The sequence below is a fragment of the Sus scrofa genome, chromosome 17 (assembly GCF_054392235.1).
Source record: "Sus scrofa isolate SSC_HxYL_T2T_F1_AM1 chromosome 17, Sscrofa_HxYL_maternal_Yorkshire_Landrace_v2.0, whole genome shotgun sequence".
Taxonomy (NCBI): Eukaryota; Metazoa; Chordata; class Mammalia; order Artiodactyla; family Suidae; genus Sus; species Sus scrofa.
Window position 1 is genome coordinate 28729171 of NC_139399.1, and position 18212 is coordinate 28747382.

Here is an 18212-nt window from a genome sequence, read left to right on the forward strand (position 1 = left end):
CTAATGCCTAATGCAAGGTCACAAATACTTTTTGTTGTTTTCTTCTAAAATTTTATAGCCTTTTATTTCAGATTTAAATCTATTTTAAGGAAAAATTTTGTATTAAATTTAGGTCAAAGTTTATGGTTTGTTTATGTTTTTAGTATTAGATTTTTTTCAAAAACATTTATTGAAGAGATTTGTTTCCCCATTGAATTTCTTTTGCATCTTTGTCAAATGTCAATTGACCATATTTATGTACATCTATTTCTGGATTCTATGCTGTTACATGGATCAATTTCCAATATTACACAGTCTTTTTTAATTTAATTTTATTTTATAATGATTTTTATTTTTTCCATTATAGCTGGTTTGTAGTGTTCTGTCAATTTTCTACTGCACAGCAAGGTAACCCAATTACAAATACACGTATACATTCTTTTTTCTCATATTGCCATGCTCCATCGTAAGTGACTAGATAGAGTTCCCAGTGCTATACAGCAGGATCTCATTGCTTATCCATTCCAAGGGCAATAGTTTGCATCTATTAACCCCAAATTCCCAGTCCATTCCACTACCTCTCCCTCCCCCTTGGCAACCATAAGTCTATTCTCTATGTCTATGATTTTCTTTTCTGTGGAAATGTTCACTTGTGCTATGTATTAGATTCCAGATATAAGTGATAGCATATGGTATTTGTCTTTCTCTTTCTGACATACTTCACTCAGTATGAGAGTCTCTAGTTCCATCCATATTGCTGCAAATGGCATTATTTTGTTCTTTAGTATGGCTGAGTAGCATGCCATTGTGTATATATACCACATCTTCCAAATCCAATCATCTGTAGATGGACATTTAGGTTGTTTCCATGTCTTAGCTATTGTGAATAGTGCTGCAATGAACATGCGGGTGCATGTCTTTCTTAAGGAAAGTTTTGTCAGATATGTGCCCAAGAGTGGGATTTCTGTGTCAAATGGTAGTTCTATGTATAGTTTTCTAAGGTACCTCCACACTGTTTTCCGTAGTGGTTGTACCAGCTTACATTCCCACCAACAGTGCAGGGGGGTTCCCTTTTCTCCACATCTTCTCCAGCATTGGTTGTTTGTAGACTTATTAATGATGGTCATTCTGACTGGTGTGAGGTGGCATCTCATGGTAGTTTTTATTTGCATTTCTCTAATAATCAGGGATGTTGAGCATTTTTCCATGTGCTTGTTGGCCATCTGTATATCTTCTTTGGAGAAATGTCCATTTGCCCACTTTTCCATTGGGTTGTTGGCTTTTTTGCTGTTGATTTGTATAAGTTGCTTGTATATTCTAGAGATCAAGCCCTTGTCAGTTGCATCATTTGAAACTATTTTCTCCCATTTTGTAGGTTGTCTTTTTGGGATTTTTTTATGGTTTCCTTTGCTGAGCAAAAGCTTGTCAGTTTGATTAGGTCCCATTGGTTTATTTTTGCTTTTATTTCTGTTTCTTTGGAAGACTGACCTGAGAAAACATTTGAAGGTTAGTATCAGAGAATGTTTTGCCAATGTTCTCTTCTAGGAGTGTGATGGTGTCTTGTCTTATATTTAAGTCTTTAAGCCATTTTGTGTTTATTTTCGTGCATGGCATGAGGGAGTGTTCCAGTTTCATTGATTTACATGTGGCTGTCCAGGTTTCCCAGCACCACTTGCTGAAAAGACTACCTTTTTCCCATTTTATATTCTTGCCTCCTTTGTCGAGGATTAATGGACTATAGGTGTCTGTGTTTATTTCTGGCTTCTCTATTCTGTTCCATTGGTCTGTATTCTGTTTTAGTACCAGTACCACACTGTCTTGATTACTGTGGCTTTGTAGTGATGCATGAACTTTGTGAGAGTTATGACTCCTACTTGGTTTTTGTTCTTCAGAATTGCTTTGGAAATTCTGGGTCTTTTGTAGTTCCATATAAATTTTTGGACTGTTCTAGTTCTGTGAAAAATGTCATGGGTAATTTGATAGGGATTGCATTGAATCTGTAGATTGCTTTGAGTAGTTTGGCCATTTTTACAATATTAATTTTTCCAACCCAGGAGCATGGAATATCTTTCCGTTTCTTTGAATCCTCTTTAATTTCCTTGATTAATGTCCATAGTTCTCAGCATATAAATCTTTCACCTCCTTGGTCAGGTTTATTCCCAGGTATTTGAATTTTTTTTGGTGCAACTTTAAAAGATATTTTATTTTTTATACCTTTTCTAACAGTATTATACAGTCTTAATTACTGTAGCTTTACAATGACCTTATGTTGACTAACTCACCTTTGTTCTTTTTTTTTTTTCTTTTCATCTTTTCAGGTATTCCAGCTCCTTTGCCCTTGAATATAACTGCACCATATTGAGTTTTCCAATTCATGAACATGGTAAGTCTCTCCATCTATTTCAATCATATTTGATTTCTTTTGCCAGTATTTTGCAGTTTCCAATGTGCATATCCTTTATATGTTTTTTTTTCAATTTCTACCTAAGCATTTCAGTTTTTATAACTGTGTAAATGGTACTGCTTTTTAAAATTTTGTTTGGCAATTGTTCATGATATTATGTGAAATAATATTGATTTGTGGGTATTGGTTTTGTATCTTTTGACCTTTCGAAACTCATGTTAGTTCTGTGTGTTGTTTTTGCTGTTTTCTATGATCTTGGGGCTTTTTACATAGACAGTTGTGTCTGCTGAATAGCATTGAGAACTATGTCTAGATACTCATGTTGCAACAGAAGAAATGGTGGGGGAAAAACTGTAATTGTAATGTATACATGTAAGGATAACCTGACCCCCTTGCTGTACAGTGGGAAAAAAAAAATAACGACAATTTTATTTCTTTCATCCAGTCTGTATGTCTTTTATGTCTTTTTCTCACTTTATTGCACTGGCTAGAACTTTCAGTATAATATAGAATAGAAGTGGTGAGAATGGATATCCTTTTTTTTTTTCCTGATCTTAAGGTAGAAAGATGTCGTCTTTTACCACTGAATATAATGTTTTCTGTGAGTTTTTTCTTAAGACTCCATCATTTTGAGGAAATTGCCTTCTATTCCTAGTATGCCAAATGTTTTTATTACGAATAGGTGCTGAAATTTGTCAAACACATTTTATATTTTGATTAATATGGTCATGTGGTTTTTATTCTTTATTAATATTATAGATTATGTTGTTTAATTGTTTGGAAACATATTGAACCAGACTTGCTTTTTTCGATTGGGTTTCCCATAAACCCCAATTGGTCATATGTGTTATTCTTTTATACATTATTAGAATTGATTTGATAATGACTTGAGGAATTTTGTGTTTATATCTCTGAGGGATATTCATCTGTATTTGTTTTCTTGTACTATTTTCATCATTTTGGAATTAAGGTAATGCTGGCCTCATAAATTTAGTTGGAAATTGTTCCCTCTTCTTTTCTTTACAAAAGATATTATGTTATTTGTGTTCATTTCTTTTTTAAATATTAGAATGTACTTATAAAATCTGAGGAGTTCTTTCTTCAGATGGTTTTAATTACAGGACTATTCCAGTGATCTGTTTCATCATGAATGAATATTGTTGGATTGTTTTTGAGGAACTTGTCAATTTTATATAAGTTGCTTAATTTATGTGTGCAAAGATGTTTTTCATATTCCTACCTTTTACAAACTTTAAGGTTTTAGTGTAAAAAATTTAAGTTGATCAGGCCCATAGCTCTTTTATTTTAGAGGAAATTCAGGAAACATAGAATATATTAATAGACACAACAGTGAGGTATTCAGAAAGATTTGGATATAAGGAAATTCTATGATACAAATTCCTGGTTTCTTTAATTTAAAAAAACACAAAGAGAAAAATGAAAAGGGAAAAGAAACCTACTGATTAAAAAAAAAGAAAAATCTCGAAATAAATAATATATGAACAATATTTCATTTCAGATTTAAATAAACACACTGCGAAAAAAGTAAAGATTTATGAGATGGTCAGAAACATTTGAAAATGACTAGATATTTTGTAATATTAAGGAAATATTTTTAAATTCTTTAAGTGATAATGCTAACATTAAATTACTTTAAAGATTGAAAGATGCACCTTGTTATAAATTGGAAGAATTACTATAATTAAGATTTTAATTACAGATAGTTTAATCCATAAAATCAATACAATGTTAATATAAATTACATTATCTTTTCCCCATGGCATCTTACAAAACTTTTTAGGGAGATATGCTTAAAGAGTTGCAAATGCAATATTTTAGTGGGTCACATATATTACAAAATAATTCAGTGGGTAAGAGTGGAAAGGAAGTAAAGACACAGTTGAAACAAGAATAGCCATGACTTCATAATTTTTGACATTGAGTGTTGGTCATCTTCTCTACATTTTCCATAATAAATTTTCATTATAAAATATTTTCATCATAAATATAGTCTGTAATAAAAAACTTTTAAAGAGCCTTTCAATAATGTACAAAACAACTAGTTAGTTAAGAAACCTAATTGTAATACAAATACTTATGAAAAATTGATAGCAATTAAGATATTCTCCAACACTTAACAGACATAGAAAGACCACTTAGAGGAAAATGCATATATATATATATATATATATTTTTTTTTTTAAAGATTAACAATGAATGAGCTGGACATTATTTTCAGTAAATTAGTCAAAGATTACCAAAATTGATCATCACCTCCAGCAACAAAACAAACGTTTGGAAGTAAATAATGAAAAAGTTTAGAAACTGATAAATAAAAAACAAATCTACAAAACCAAAAGCTGATTATTTAAAAATACTATGAAAAGCTCTGGCAAGATCTAGGAATAAAAAAAGATGCAAAAGATACAAATAAATAATATTCAGAATAAATAAGCTTCAAAAATATTTCAAATGAAGATATTATTATAAGACATTTCATGCAAAAACATTTAAAAGCATCCTAGAAAGATATATTAATACAATTACCTCATTAGTAAATAGAAAATCTAGGTAGACCTAAACTCTTTATTCAGGGCCAGATTTTATTATATTTGAACTTTATTGAACCTTCAGGAAGTAATCAATAGCATGTAAAATTTCTAGAAAATTTCAAATGCAGAAATATTTCCCATTATTTAATGACAAAAAATAGCAAATAATAATAGGAATACAAATTATAGTCCAGTCTTATTTATGAAAAAGAACACAAAAATGCTAAATCGAATACTAACAAAATGAATCTAACAATAAATATTTAAAAATCATTATAAATAAATTGAGTTTACCCCAGGAATGCAATAATTGTATAACATTAGAAAAGCTATGTAATAAGGTAACACCCATTCATTATAGAAACAAGTTATAAGAAGCCTAAAACAGATATAACAGAAAGGATATAAGACTTTTATGAGAAAAACAAAGAATTTAAATAAATTAACAGATGTTTCAGTTATCAATTAAAAATGCAATATAATAAAAATGTTTATCTTATGCCCATTAATCAAAATTATAAAATTTATGGAACTTTAGAAGCAATTCTAGTATTAATATGGAAAAATGTAAAGAATAGCCAAGATAATTTTCAAGAGAAGCAAGTTATTGGAACTTTACTTGATATAAAATAAGAGTAATTAGGAATTCCCATTGTGGTTCTGTGGGTTAAGAACCCAATGCTGTCTCTCTGAGAATCTGGGTTCAATCCCTGGCCTCACTCAGTGGGTTAAGGATCTGGCACTGCTTAAGCTGCAGGGTACATCACAGATGAGGCTCAGATCCAGTGTTGCCGTGGCTGTGGTATAGGCCTAAGCTGTAGCTCTGATTTAACCCCAGCCCAGGAACTTCCAAATGCCACCAGTATAGCCATTTTTTAAAAAAAGGGAGTAATTAAAACATCTTGAAACAAAAATCTGCTAAAATAAGGATTTCAAAGTTATGGAAAAAAGATTTATTAATTTACTACATTAAAGTTCAAAATTAGATTATGTTAAATTTAGATAACATTGAAATTTACATAAGAGAAAAAGCACGATAAATAGGTAAAAAGAAAATCTATATACATAATAGGAAGATATACTAATGATACATACAATGGAGAAAAGAATTAGTATTGAGAATAAATAAAGAATTTCTAGGAATTCCCATTGTGGCACAGTGGAAATGAATCCGACTAGTATCCTTGAGGATGAGGGTTTGATCTCTAGCCTTGCTCAGGGGATCAGGGATCTGGCCTTGCCATGAGCTGTGGCATAGGTCACAGATGTAGCTCAGATCTGGCTTTGCTATGGCTGTGGTGTAGGCCAGCAACTGTGGCTCCAATTCAACCCCTAGCATGGGAACTTCCATATGCCATGGGTGCGGCCCTTAAAAGCAAAAAAAAAAAAAAAAAAAAACCAAGTAAATTATATTTCCATAATGATACTGTATAGCAGCTGAAATGAATATGTTAGATCTAGAAATAACACTGTAGCTAAATTTCAAACATATGACTTTATGTAGCCAAATCGCAAACATAGGACTAAAATTGCAGTGTGATGGCAGGTATGTAAATTTTTAAAACACAGTGCAATGTTGTTTATGGATAGTCATATATATGTAGCAAAATATGAAAACATGGATGACAAAGATATACCAACTGCTTTTTTTATGGCAGCCTCTGAAGAGGGATGGAAGCAATAGGAAGGGAAGAGAGGGCTTCAATATTGTAGTAACACTTTATTTCTTTCCAAAAGTAAAGACTTGCAATGAACTATTTTAGATCAGAATAGAGGCTTTCACAGTATGTTTGAAATATAATATTTGGGGGGAAATCCTATCTCTGGCCCTCAACTCTTATAGCCTGCTGTGACAAGGGTAGGAGGTTTTATAGGCATGAATGGTTTTTTCCTGAGCTATGACAGTGATATGTGTGAAGGCCCTTAAAGGGACAGTCATACTCCAAGCAAGCCAGGGAGGGCCTCATATTCCATGATCTCTGCATCTAGTCACTGGACCCAGAGTGTCCCCTGTGAAATTCAGCGGCTGTCACTCTGGCCTCACTCCACTCATAAATGATTATAGTGCCCATGTTCAAGTGCCATGTCTTGCTTTTGTCACACACAAAAGCAGGGATGCCAAAAGGAGCCACCTAAGGTGGATGTCAATCTTGAGCCATCACAGGGAAGGTGGCAGAAGCAAGAGAAGACGCAATTGCTCTGCTAACGGCCACACTCATTTCCTTTCTTGATGGGGACTAGCTTCACTGAACCAGTTTGATCTGGAACCCAGGCATCTCCAGGCACTGCTTGTCTCAGCAACAGAGAATAAAAATCACCATTTAAACTTGAAAGAGACTCACAGTCTTTGAAAACAAACTTACAGTTACCAAAGGGAACAGGTGTGGAGGAGAGATAGACTGGGGGGTGGGTGTTGGCATATGCACACTAAGATATATGGAATGATTGGTCAATGGGAACCTACTGTATAGCACAGGGAACTCTACCCAATATTCTGTGATAATCTATATGGGAAAAGAATATGGGAAAGGAAAAACATTAAAAATAAACTTGAAATCTGTCTGTACATGGATGGACATTCAGGAGTGAGAAATTTCATGAACCCCTAGAATGTTAGGATTCAGAGTTCAATTAAGTCATTCCTTCCTTCTTCTTCCAATTCTGCTTCTTCTTCTTCTTCTTTGGGCCATACCCACGGTGGAAGTTCCTGAGCCTGGGATTGAACTCATCCCACTGCACCATCCCTAGCTGCTGTAGAGCCACTCCTTCTTTTAGGTGAGGAAACTGAGACACACACACACACACACACACACACACACACACACCCCTCCCCCTGAGTGATTAGGTGTCCTGCCAAACATCTATAGTGGAAAGACAAAGTCCAGGACCCAAATGATTTAATTAGGAGCTGAGTGCACTTTACACAACTGTAAAAAATTTTTCCATAGCAAAGCTTCATGGATGATTGGGATTCTCTCTCTCTTTTTTATTCTGAGATAAAAAAAAAAGAAAGAAAGAAAGAAAAAATCTGGTGAAAATCCCACAGGAGCTGAAATTGCTGAAGACAACTAGCTCTTTAATGATGATGTGCAGCCAGCTGCCTTTACTCTTCACTTATCTCTAAAGCTGGATGGCCAGGTCCCTCAGAATGCTCCCTGACAGGTCCCTGTGATTTGTATCAGCTCACAAAATTAAAAAAATGCAGACTTGCAGCTCTAATTTGGCAGAATCCTTAAGATCTCTTTTATCATGCCCCACTGCCTGGGTGGAAAGCAGCATTCTCTTTAGTGGCAATCTGCTCTTATCATTTTTTATTCAGGTGGCAGGCACGGTTCAGGTAAAACATGAGAGAGAGTGATTGGAGCACAGCGTCTTCCAATGCCTCAGACCGCATCACTCAGGCAATTTTGATCCTTTTTTTATTTGGCCACGTTTAAACAGGCTTCTTTTACAGCTCAGGAGACCAAACCATGGCCCAGGATACAAATAAGGTGCATCAGAAAAGAACATGGCATTTGGAATCTGAAGTTACTCCGTTCTAGATGCCTTTGACCTTGGGTTTCTAAATCTTTCTGAGTTTTCTTTTCCTCATCTATGAAATAGGGAATACAAAACCATACTCATGACTGGATTGCTCTAAAGGGGAAATGAGCTTTGAGGACTGTATATGTAAGTGCTTTATATATTTTAAAGTGTTCCACAAATGTTAGCGCCACATACTCATTTTCTATGTGAATTTTTAAAATGCCATCTTGTCTAGAAATCAATTGCTAAAAATTTAGACACATTAAAATTTCCCAGTAAATATCTAACCACTCATGTCCTTTCTGAGTTATAAAAAAAAAAAACCCAGTATAGATTCTGGTTTTAGTTTTTTTAGTCATGCCATTCTGAAAAGTAGATGTAAGGACAAATTGTGCAAGAGGCAATGGTCTTATTTACTACAAGATTCTGGAGAGGAGAGAGAAATTGCTTTTTTGCTCCAAAACCATGGCTATTTATTTTACTTTATGAGAAAAAAAATCATTGAGAAAAGGGGAGTTCCCATCGTGGTGCAGTGGTTAACGAATCCAACTAGGAACCATGAGGTTGCAGGTTCGGTCCCTGCCCTTGCTCAGTGGGTTAAGGATCTGGCGTTGCCGTGAGCTGTGGTGCAGGTTGCAGACGCGGCTCGGATCCCGTGTTGCTGTGGCTCTGGCATAGGCCAGCGGCTACAGCTCCAATTGGACCCCTAGCCTGGGAACCTCCATATGCCGCGGAAGCGGTCCAAAGAAATAGCAAAAAGACAATAAATAAATAAATAAATAAATAAATGTCAAAAAAAAAAATCATTGAGAAAAGAAGATAGCTGCCACCAGAAAGAAATTCAAAATGGCAGTTGGTTTGGGCATCTTTGCAGTTGGTCTAAGAGTTCGTTTAGAGAAATCTTCATCTTTTTAATTGAGGAAGTAGAGCTCAATTTATTAAACTTTTAAAAAGGCATTCCCCTGTGGCTCAGTGAACTAAGGATTGGGCATTGTCACTGCTGGGACAGGTTGCTGCTGTGGTTCAGGTTTGATCCCTGGTCTGGGGAATTTCTACATGCCTCAATCATGGCCAAAAAGAAAAAAATAAAAAGAAATAAAGAATAAAGAGCACCTAAAATTGACAGGGCTTAAAATGACTGTTGATATGCCAGCTTGAATGAGGTCTGGTCTCTACCTCCATGTGCTACTTGCTTAGCAACCATGGTATTTCAGATTCAATTTCCCTTCACTGTGTGAACAGCTACAACTCTCACTACTCACTATCCAAAGCTCATAACTGGGACATATTAGGGTAGTCAGAGGTTTGTTTGGGTTTTTTTTAGGTGTTTTTTTTTTTTGGCTTTTTTTGGGGGGGTGTTGTTTGTTTGTTTTTTTAGGGTTGCACCTGCAGCATATGGAAATTACCAGACTAGAGGTCAAATCAGAGCTATAGCTGACAGCCACAGCCACACCTACAGCCACGCTGGATCCAAGCCATGTCTGTGACCTACGCCACAGCTCACAGCAATGCTGAATCCTTAACCCACTGATTGAGGCCACATCCTCTTTGATACTAGTTGGGTTTATTACTGCTGAGCCACAATGGGAGCTCCAGAGATATGTTATTCATTCAAGGAAAACAGTGCTACCACTCACCTCCAGATTCTACTAATACTTAACTGTTCTACTCTCTCCCTGACCCTAGATCCAGATAAGATAGCTCTCAGGTTAAAAAAAGTACCAATGCAAAAAAGAACGTACATATGTATGTGTGACTGGGTCACTTTGCTGTACAGTAGAAAATTGATAGAACACTATAAACTAACTATAATGGAAAAAATAAAAATCATTAGAAAAAAATAAAACTGCCAGTGAAATCCTGTGGTTCCATGGAACTCCTAGCACACTGCTTGATAAATGTTTGTTGAATTTTATTGAATACCCAAAACTTTATGTAAGTGTATGAGATGGGGAAGTTCTTTATAACACAGAACATCCTTATGACATAGGAAGACATTCCTAATCAGGCCCCAGGACAATAGTTATTTATTGATTACTATATTTCTCAGCCATGTGGTTGAGGAAAGTACTGTTTTCACCTTCATCTAGAGGCATGAGAATAACCCCTTGAGGACAGGCACTGTGTCTTCTACTTTTCCCCTCATTTCTATGTAAAGGGCCTGACAAAGTGATGAGCACGCTTTCCAGGCTCAGAATCAGAGGATTACATCTTTGAAACTGCAACTTAGAGAGTCCTCAATTTACACATGAGAAATCTCTGGAAATAGGACTTGCAAGAAGATACAGCTTAAACTAATGCAAGAATTCAGGCATTTCTAGGACTCACAGTTCCCAGCTTGGTGCCTTTCCAAAGATCATGACTGATGCATCAGCAGATCAATGGTTGGAAAAAGTCAAGACCACTGTGTGTATTTCAGGTCAGTGATGACACAGACATAACAGTCTTCATGAAACTCCACCAGGAATCCGAGAGGCAGGTTCTGTTCTGATTCTGCCATTGGCTTGAAGCCCCAGAGAGAATGCGTATATGAATGGACAATAGCCAGACAATTTATGACAGTAGAACTTTGATTAGCAACCTTTGCAGCAGCCAGTCAAGGAAGCCAAACCACAAGTTCTGCAGCAGTCAGCCCAGAACTGTCTTGGTCAGTGGCTGCCAGCTTTCTGGGTTTTTTCTCCCCTGCTTTCAACTCAGGACCAAGTAGAACAAGCCATAATTATGCTTCCCAAACCAACCACAAAATGTGTCCTTGTCTAGTTAGTCTGACTCCCTTCCTCCATGCCAGCAACCTCCACTGAGGGCACACATGAAGCCTTCCCTTTGTCTCCCAGTCCCCTGCCTGCCTTTGAGTCTCTGCCAACACAAGGATTGAGGGCTGACCCTGCTGCTACAGGAAGCTTTGTTCCATTCTCTTTGGGTTGATCTTTTATTTCCACCTTTCCCACTCGCTGCTGATTATCAAATCTGTGGGTCTCCAACTCCTGATGGGAAACAGTTATTGTCTCTTCTCAATGAGGAGAATAATGAAAAACCAGCTACTCCTACTCTCTACACACAGGCTGCCCCAGGCTTTTCATTGACTCGAATGTCTATCAGCTGCCCGAAGGGGTGGTTTCCACCACTCCTCTCCAGATTTGGACCCCCAATATCTACCGTGTGGCTGCTGCAGTTGGTGGCTTCTGGGCATGAGAGGAGTATCAGTTTCCCTTTCACATTGTTCCCTTGTCCAACTGGTGTGCACTCAGGGAGCATTGTGTCCATTGCCTGGTCATACAGTAGTTACTCTTAGTGTTACCATCATGATCAAAAATTGCATGTGTGGCTCAATGGGTTACAAACCTAACTTGTATCCATGAGGATGCAGGTTCCATCCCTGGCCTCGCTCAGTGGGCTAAGGGTCTGGTGTTGCAATGAGCTGCAGGGTAGGTGGCAGACTCTGCTTGGATCCCATGTTGCTGTGGCTGTGGTGCATGCCAACATCTGCAGCTCTGATTCGACCCTGGGAACTTCCATATGTTGTGGGTGTGGCCCTAAAAAGCAAAAAGAAAAAAAAAAGGAAAGAAAGGAAAGAAAAGATAAAAATGCATGTATAAAAGAATTAAAGCAGTCAAAAATTATTATTATTATTTTTGGCTTTTTAAGGCCACACCCACAGCATATGGAGGTTCCCAGGCTAGGGGTCTAATTGGAGCCTATGCCACAGCCGCAGCAACACTGGATCTGATGTCTGTGACCTACACCACAGCTCACGGCAATGCCAGATCCTTAACCCACTGAGTGAGGCCGGGGATTAAACCCGCAACCTCATGGTTCCTAATCAGATTTGTTTCTGCTGTGCCAGGACGAGAACTCCAAAAATTATTTTTAAAGGCTTACACTGGGCTTACTTTATGTTTATTTGTGGGCCATGTTTTATCTATGTTTTGCTGGGGTTTGCCTAGACTTGCAAATATCTATTTCCCCATCAATCTAGACCAAGTAAATATGATTGCTTAGCAATAGGTGAGCATTCATATATGGATTGGCCTCTGTATTGCAGTAAAATGTAAGGGAGGCCCAAAGCACTTACAACAGATGGAAATATTATGATTACAAATAAACTTTTTAACAGAAAACCTTAAAATCTTAGCCCTGGAGTCATTTTTTTTTTCCCTTTAAGTACAATCTGGCCCTCCATATCAATGGGTTTTGCCTCTTTGATTCAGCCAACTGTGGAATTCAAAAATAGGGATGGTGGACTGTATTATGCCATTTTATACAAAGGACTTAAGAATATGTGGGTTTTGGAATCCTTGGGAGTCCTAAAACCAATCCCCAGTGAATACAGAGGGATGGCTCTATCTCTTTACCAAGTAAAATGAAGCTGAGGGCAGTTCAGGGTGATTTGCCTGAAACCTGATACATCTCTTAGAAAAAGCTATGTCCATCCTAACCACACCATATGTTTAACTCTGTTAAAATGTGAAAAGGGGCTCACCTCCAGAGTCCTCTCAGCTCAGAGGGAAGCAGATGCTACTATTCACAGGTTTTAAAATCAGACTAATTTGCCTAAACTTGGTAGTATTTATAGGAATCTATTTCCCTTCATTTGTATTTATTTCCTTATTCACATATTCAGATGTCCATTCTTTGCTAGGCACCCTGCTATGTTCAGAATATAGTGTTTAACATGACTTAATCCTAGTCTTCAGTGTGCTTTGAGCGTATTTAAGGACATAGAGAAGATGAAACTGAAAGGATAAATGTGTACATATTGCAGCCTGTCTTCCCCTTCCCTTGGCTCCATCTTCCCAACTGAAGATTCTTGCTTGACAGGCATCTCCACATTTCTCAGTAAAGCAAAAAGCAAAGGAAATGCAAATAATGTGGGGATGTCAAGTGGATTATCACAATAAAATTCTGCATTATATGAGAGAGAAGAATAAGGACAAACCACATGGGCTAGGTTTGGGAGAGTTCCAGGGACAAGAAAGACACAGCAAAGGAGATTAACCCAGTTTTGCTTTTGTTGTTCCTGTTGTTTTAAGCATCTCTCAGGCATGAGAAAGATGTTGAAAACAAAAGATACAGCTAAAGAAAATGTTTGAAGTTTTTTTTTTTTTTTCCCCACCCCCTGGTACCCCTGGTATTTTTGCAAGTGAGGAACATTTTGAATTGCTCTCAGCAGTTATCTTTGAAAAAGTAATGCTGTTCAGAGACTGGACCATATGGAGCCCCAGTTATATTCTAGTTACATAGATAAATGAGCAATTACAATCCAGAATTATCAGTACTCTGATCAGGGAAACATAAGGTGTTATAGCAAAAGATAGGAAGGCATCTGATAGCTCAAAGAAGGATTCTCAGAAGAATAATATCTAAGCTGAGATCTGAAGCATTAGATATCCAGACAAACACAGACATGGTAGGGGATCAGCAGTGGAGTTAGCAGAGCACAGGATTGCCAAGAACTGATCATTCTTCATCATGGCTGGAGCAGAGTATATGTGGGAACAAAGGGAAATAGCACCTTGGGAGTGGCATTTTCTATAGATAACTTTCTGATTAAATCCAGCATGTAACCTGATGTTTCTTTAACAAGTTCTCCTTTCACCGGTGTAAAATGCATCTCCTCAATGAGACTGTAATTTAACTTCCACTTTGCTTAAATTTTTAGTTATAGATCCCAGGGCTCTATAGTGTCCAGGGAGTAGGCTCAGCAAATAATCAAACTAACTAATTGTCACTTTTTATATCTACTATGTGCCTGGCCCAGCACATATTTCATCTTCAATCCTTACAATAACCCTAAACATACGGTTTTATTCATTCATACTTAAGGAATGAATAAATCAATGCTCAGAGTCCATTAATTTGCACAAGATTCCACATCAAAGTGGAGACAGAAGCCACACTGGTTTTCACTATACTAGGGTGCTTTTAACTTCTGTAAATACTCGAGGTCTCAGTTTTGCCATGAAGTTCAGTACAAATATTAATCTTTCTTCCCCACACCCCACATAGTTGCTCTTCCTCACACTCCTCCAGCCAGTGTGTCTTGCTACTTTACTTGTTCAATAGCTTCTAGCATCACTTAGTACGAGTAAGGATCTTAGAGGGTTAGGAAGGCTTTGCCACTCACAAAATCTGTGCCCTTGGAAATATTAACTTTAATCTCCCGAGGACTCTGTCCCTCATCTGTTACATAGGGATTGGATGGGTACCTATTTCATGGGTGGTAATTAGAATTCCATGACCTTACTTAGAAGAGTAAGCTTAGTACTTGGCATCCAGCCAGACAGCACTGCATTTTAAATTCCTTTCGTGGGCTTTCTCAACCTCAACCGTGTTCTAAACTTTTTCAAACACAAAGTATTTAGGACCTTTACCTTCATGGTCACATCCACAGAGTTTATCATTTGAGATAGCCATGGATTCTTAAATTAACAAAATGCCAACTCGTTATCCATATGGGTGTGTCTATCTTATGCATTTGACTGTACACCATCATCATGTGACATTAAAAACGTATTCAGGATTTCCTTCTCCCAGAGTTCCCGTCGTGGCACAGCAGAAATGAATCTGACTAGGAACCATGAGATTGTGGGTTCAATCCCTGCCCTCGCTCAGTGGGTTAAGGATCCGGCGCTGCTATGAGCTGTGGTGTAGGTCGTAAATGCGGCTCAGATCTGGCATTGCTGTGGCTCTGGCATAGGCCAGCAGCTGCAGCTTCAATTAGACCCCTAGACTGGGAGCCGCCATATGCCATGGGTGCGGCCCTAAAAGGACAAAAGACCGAAAAAAAAAAAAAAATTTCCTTCTCCCTCACTTTCTGAAAAGAAATAAATCCTTTGCTCTCCCAAGACCCTTATGGTAGAAATAATCAAAAGATTTACATCTTCCAGAAAGTAGCTCCATGCTGACGTTTAGAATTTCTGTTCCTTTACACAGCAAGTAAGTGCAACTCTTCCAGTGGCACCAGTCAGCTCTGAGTCACCCTTATCTCCTCCTTTCACCCAATTAATAATCAAAAGGCCAATAAAGGGAAGAATTGCACATAAAGGGAACATTGCACCTTTAAGAAAAATCTCCCTGCTGGTGCCTCTCAGGATGTCAATTTTGATCTTAAGACTACATTTCCTCGAAAGGATGCAGTATGCAGAGGCAAATGTCACAGTGAGTAATATGCGGATTGCCTCTTGATACCCTGAACACCAGGCTGAGACCCCAGGCATTTCTCTCTTATGATGCTCTAGAGGAACTTCCAGGTCTAGCAGAGCCGTATTGAAAGATGAATTAGGGAATCTTTCTTTTCCCACGGACTGAATTCTTTCCACAAACTCAAGTGGAAAATGTCTTTGGGACTGAAGGTTGGTGCATAATGACAGTATAACCAGCCAATGTGACTCAGGAACAGGGCATCGGTATTTTTGTCCTGGGCAAACACACTCACATATACACACACCTGTCTGCAGATTTCAATATTCAGGAAGTTGAATTCCAAGTTAAGTTTGTGAAAAGATGTGAAAGTATGTATGAGGTTTTTGGTCAGTTTCCCTGGAAGCAGTGCCTGAGATGGACATTCTGATGCATGTGGTTGGTTGAGGAAGGGATACCAGGAGAAGAGGAGTCAGGGGAGTGGGTGAAGCATGTGGAAGAGCTGAGCAAGAATGGGGTCTTCTTTGGAGAAGAACCTCAGCCTGATCACACAGGGAGCTCCGGATTTTGAATTAAACCTGTGTTGATCCCACCTGGAGGCAAGGGGCTGGGCATCTTGTATCTTTGCAGGTCACCCCAAGGGTGGTGATAGAGAACCTCTCCAGTGAAACTGCTCCCTTATGGCACAGACCAGACTCCAAAGAAGTGCACAGCTTGCAGTTTTTTAACAGAGAACACTTCAGCCAGGGGATGGGTACTCTGTCTGGGTAAAGGGAATCTGGGTGGCATCCACTGTACTTGGAATAGCTTTACCCTTTTGATATTTGTGGATATTTTGATATTTGTACCTCTATAACTGCCTCTCTAAATGACATTATTTAAAGCAAATTAAAGTGTAGCACAGTTAAATTACACAGTTGTACAGTAGGCTTTTAGTCCTCTGTTATGCTCAAGGTCTCCCCCCGCCCCGCAATGGAAGACTTGAATGTTGCACATCAGCTAATAGGTCAGAATTGCTCTGAGGAGAAAATTTACCCTTTTCTGGATTGTCAAAATTATCTTGAGCATTTGATCTGGAAGATGTTATAGCCTAAAAAGGACTATTTCTATGAGCAAGGTGAAGCTATTAAACAATGAAATTGAATTTCAAAAGCTGTATGCAGAAATCAGCCTTAAGGAGTTCCTGTTGTGGCACAGCAGAAACGAATCTGACTAGTATCCATTAAGACTTGTGTTTGATCCCTGTCCTCGCTCAGTGGCTTGGGGATCTGGCATTGCCTTGAGCTGCAGTGTAGGGCACAGATATCTTGGATCCCGTGTTACTATGACTGTGGTGTAGGCTGGCAGCTCCAGCTCTGATTTGACCCCTAGCCTGGGAACCTCCATATGCTGCAGGTGTGGCCCTATAAAGCCAAAAAATAAAAAAAAATTTAAAAAGAAAGAAATTAGCCTTAAAAATGTGATACTCTCTCCATGGTCCTGGCCTGGGAGTAAGGAAGTGGTCTGCCCTTCTCCTCACTGCTCTTTCCAGCCTGTCCTCTCTCCCCACTCCTGAGAACTCGAGGAGTGAAGTCTGTTGCCATAACTGTGCTGCATGACAAGCCATCTCAAACACCAGAGACTTAAAGTAATGGGCATTTTTTTAGTTATCAGGTCTTCAGTTTTCTAGTTTAGGCTGGTGTATTCGTTATTTACTTCTGCATAACAAGTTACCCTCACACTTAGCAGCTTAAAGCATTACTTGTTTACCTTTCTCTGTGTCAAGAATCTGGTGCAGTTTCGCTGGGTCCTCTGGCCCTGGATCTCTCACAGGATGCAGTCACCATGTTGGCTGGGGCTGCTGTCATTTCAAGGCTCCTCCATGGGTTGATCCACATCCTAGCAGCATTAAGCCACTGTTGGCATGCTTCAGGTTTTGCTGGAAACTTCACTTCCTTACCAGGTGGACTTCTCCATAGGGTTCCTCACCACAGAGTGGCTTTGCTTCTGCCAGGAGCAAGGGCCACAGGAGAGAAAGCAAAAGAATGAGCATGATGGAAGTCAGTCTTCTGTAACCTGATCATGCAAGTGACATTTCATCACAGTGCTGTATTCCCCTCATTAGAACCAAGACACTAGGTCCAGCCCACACTCAAGGGAAGAGAGCTGCACAAGGGCAGGAATTCCAGAATCATGGGAGGCAATTCAAGGTACGGCCGAATCACAGCCGTGCTCAGTTCTGTTTGTTTCCCTCTGGGCTTGATTGGACTCATCGTATATCTGGGGCTCAGCTGCTACTGGCTGATCAAGATGGGTTTGGCTGTGGTGACTTTATTTTGAGCCCATGTCTTTCATTCTCCAGAAAATGAGCTGGACGTATTCTCTGGGTGTTGGCAGAGGCATTAGGAGAACAGGCAGAAATGCCCCCAAACTCTTGAGATTCAGCCTCAGAGCTGCTATACCATTTCTTTCACTTCATCCTGTGGGCAAAACAGTTCATGAGACCCAGCCCCGATTCAGTGAGTGGGGAGAGGATCCATACTTGACAAGGAAGCTACAGGGTCACATTCAAAAGGACTTGAATACAGGGAGAGCTAGAAACCTAGGGCCACTAAGGCCATCCAACTGGTACA

At 38.5% G+C, this 18212-nt stretch overlaps 1 long non-coding RNA gene across 2 annotated transcripts in view; it reads left to right on the forward strand.

Moving 5' to 3' along the window:
• LOC110257461 (uncharacterized) overlaps positions 1–18212 on the forward strand; it is a 590814-nt gene that overhangs the window by 307926 nt on the left and 264676 nt on the right. For both annotated transcript variants that reach the window (XR_002340074.2, XR_014831931.1), the window contains one exon: positions 2298–2362. This is a non-coding gene — a long non-coding RNA (uncharacterized LOC110257461). The remainder of the gene's footprint in view (positions 1–2297; positions 2363–18212) is intronic.